Source organism: Papaver somniferum, unplaced genomic scaffold, assembly GCF_003573695.1.
Source record: "Papaver somniferum cultivar HN1 unplaced genomic scaffold, ASM357369v1 unplaced-scaffold_2540, whole genome shotgun sequence".
Lineage (NCBI taxonomy): Eukaryota > Viridiplantae > Streptophyta > Magnoliopsida > Ranunculales > Papaveraceae > Papaver > Papaver somniferum.
Genome location: NW_020635931.1, coordinates 1 through 3,699, shown reverse-complemented (window position 1 = coordinate 3,699; position 3,699 = coordinate 1). Strand labels below are relative to the sequence as shown.

Below are 3,699 nucleotides of genomic sequence, written 5' to 3'. Positions count from 1 at the left end.
ATATTAAATCTTCAAAACCAGCAGATATGTAGTGGCATTTTATTTATGATAAAAGAGGCTGTCCGTTAACATATTCCTCCTCGCTCAATTCAAATCAACCAGTTTGTCATTGTTCTCTCACATATATAGGAGACCCTGTCGTCCATCTGTAACTGAAGTTGGCATCATCACTAGAAGAGAATCTAAAAATATGATAAAAGTTGACCTAGAAAATATGATAATTTTTTGAGAGGAAAATCATTGTGTGGACAGAGAGAGTTGTACATTAGTAGGCGGCTGAGAATAAAAAGGGCAACTATTCTACTTATAAGGTTTTGAGATGTATCCCGTACAGATTAGGGTTACATTGTAGCCGTTCATCTGTTCTCAACATTAGATTTAACGGCTCACACGAATTTGACCGTAACTGTTGACCGAAGTTTGATTGTAGATGGCTGTTATTTGTTTTTAACATACATAACACGTAATAGGTAGCTTATTTGATTATAGATGGCTGTGCAAACTAATATTGGTTCAACGGAAGCACATCTGAATTATGGTCTCATGTCAAAGTGGTTCAAGGTAGCTTAAGTGTACATTAATTATGGTCTCATGTCAAAGTGTATATTATCAGAAAAAGACCATAACTCCTGTATAATATGTCCAATGGATAATTCCATTTAAGAGAAAGACAGCTCGTACATTGCCCATGAACTGGAACCAAATTTACTAAGCATCAGCTCCTGTTACTCTTGATTTTTTTGATTCTTTTGGTTTTGATGGATAAGAATTGAACGTATTGTAAGTGCAGACAATTTTTAGTCATAATATTGCAAGATGAGGATGTTGGCATCAAAGTCTATGGAAGGTTCACTGTTTAGCAAGTAGCACCGATGGAGAAGATCCTCACGCAACTTGACATGTTTCAGATTGCCACATTTTCCAATGCAACAAGTAAAAATGCAGAACCCATATTAACCTCAAGAAAGCTTACCATCGAACTAGCCCCATTGCTAACCTTAACCAAACTAACATGCTGTATCATTCTGTTCCTTCTCTAAACAAAAAAATCCTAAGTCCCCTAAATTACATTAGCATTTGTTGAAGCAAGCATAGCAGCGAACCATGATTTTCTTTTTAATATCAGAAAGAGGCGGAGGGTGTGATCTCGGAGTTGGAGAGTGGCAATGGTACTGATCTCAGCAGGATATGGGGTAGGCTTTCGACTACTTGTTAACTCTATTTTTGACATTCACACGAAGGTAGTCTTTTTTTTATTTTATTTGTTTCTATTCGCTTAGTTTTAAGTCTTCTTTATATGAAACTTTCCAATGTTTGAGTTGCCGATATCCCAAGGACTCGGAGTAGGTTGCAAAACAGACAAAGCTTACCCCAGGAGCCATGGAACGATTAAATTAGCCATGTATCTGGTATCGCCACTATACTAACCTCAATAAAGCTTAACATCAAACTAGCCCCATTGTTAAGCTTAACCAAACTAACATGATGTAGCATTTGTATCCAGTATCCCCACTTTTAAGTGTAGAATGACCATTTAAATCAGAGGTCGGAAGGAATATACAAAACAGTAAAAACGGATTCTTAAAGAATCTATGGACCTAGACTAACAACAGTCATTTAGCAGTATTTCCCAAAGAATATCGTCCAAAATCCTGGATACGAGAATATCCAATCTAATTGCATACTTATGGTTTCTGAAAAATCACTAGAGAATGTTAAAGTGAAATGAGCATGATATAAAGATGATGGCCTTTTCACCTAGATAAATATCACAGGACAAACAGAAAATTAGAAAAATAATGGTGCACCTTTGATTTCTTCAAGCTCGTTTTGTTCTCTGCACACCAAGCTAAATCCAGAGCTACGCCCCTGCTTTGAAGAGCATCAATAACCTTCTTCGCATTGCAGAAGACATCAATGCCAACAAGATCCTATAGGAGAATTCTGATAAGCCTCTTCAACAGAAAATGTAAACGAGAAGGAATATGTTACTCTTATCAAAATCTTTTGCCATATGCATAATGAAATTTAAGCTGATCAATGCACTTTCAACTAACTCTATTGCTCGACAATTCAGGATATCCTTCATTAACGATCACATCTGCAATTGGTTTTATTACGCAGTACTGCTAATTTATCACCACCATCAGACGTGTTAGAGTCTTTATTCTAGTACAGGAAAACTTGGCACCACTAGAATATAATACAAATCCTTGTCTAAGTATTGTATCCAAGTAAATGAACCAAAAGTACATAAAATAAAATGCTCAAAATCAGTGCGACTAATACACATTCACATATCCGCCCATTTCTGCGATGCTACTTTCTATTATATCAGGGTGTGAACTCCTAAGCGAATAGTGAATATTCATACAACATTAACAAGCATCTTATACACACATTAACATTTTATTAACATTAAATTCAGCATCTCTAGCTAGAATTTGTGCCTACACAGGGTTGTACAGCTAAGTATATCTTATTAACATTAATATTTTGATGCTGCACCACATTCACATCATCTACTCTACATGGATTAAACCCCGATCTATAATAATGCACAATAACTTGTACTGATAGAATCATATGACACTAAGAGAAAACTTCTCCAAGAATCTTGTAACATCTATGGCATATTGTACTGGTAAAGTTATAATTATCAGTAATGGTCTAATAGGAAACTCAATCAATTCTTTATGTATACCCCTAGTTATCTAACTATCCTCCTGAGTCCTAGAACAGTTTCCCTTTCTAGATAAAACCAGCATTTACCCCTCTGTAACAATTGCATGATCAACTCAAATCTTCCAAATAGCTCAAGAACCACAATTTCAACATCTTTCTCTGACATTAATCAATCTAAGCAATCACAGATTTGAGGAGATATCGAAAAAATCCACCATAGAACACTAAATGCAATCAAACCCAAATCATAAAACCACCTAATTTAATCATATTTCAACATGCACTAAACCAACTTCAGAGTAATCAAAAACCCGAAATTTCAAACAAAAACAGAATAGAGATTGAAATACATACCATAATTAAGGTTAGATAGATTAATATGTCACCAGAGCTACGTTCGAAAGAAGAAGGAGAAGAAATTGAACCTTTCGATTGCCCCTGGTCGTAAAGATAACACAAAATCAATGGTAAAACGGATTAGATCAATAAGGGAATCGAAACCATAGGACAAAATTGATCGAGATTGAGTCTGTTTCTTTCAATTGATTTCAAAAGGGAAGCTCAGAGTGGTTTTTTTTTGGAGCACATGCTTTGATTCAACTGATTTCAAATCAAAGTTCTCATTAGGTTTTCTTTCGACCATTTGTTCTTTCTTGTACAGGCACCAGTATTGCTTTGGTTCTATCGAGTGTGACCATGGACGCTGGACCCATTGGCTCTTGGACTAAAATTTTGGTTAAAAAATGGAACTAAACTTTGGTTCCCGCACCCATTGGTTCTTGGACTTAAGTTATTCTAGGGTTCCGGAATTATCAATCGGTTCCAGGCAAGAGATTTAAGAAACTTAAAAATTCATTTTATTTTTCTAGTTATTCAACATAAAAATCAATGTGTGAGATATGTGGAAGTGTGTTATAAATAAAATTATAAACAGTTATAAAGATGGGGTTGATTTTAGGATACATGTAGTTATGGGTAGAAATATTGATATTAGTTAATTAGTAGAGATGTGTT

General features: G+C 35.1%; 1 long non-coding RNA gene across 2 annotated transcripts; it reads right to left on the bottom strand.

Annotated features, from left to right (window-relative positions):
• Positions 1-6: 6 nt before the first annotated feature.
• On the bottom strand, positions 7-3,351 carry LOC113341210. Of its 2 annotated transcripts, XR_003355824.1 has the most exons (3): positions 3,040-3,351; positions 1,809-1,931; positions 7-1,705 (listed from the first exon to the last, which is right to left on the bottom strand). It is a non-coding gene; the product is annotated as an uncharacterized LOC113341210 (long non-coding RNA). The 2 variants fall into 2 exon arrangements; XR_003355823.1 differs by having other exon boundaries at positions 1,644-1,931; positions 3,040-3,349.
• Positions 3,352-3,699: the final 348 nt, after the last annotated feature.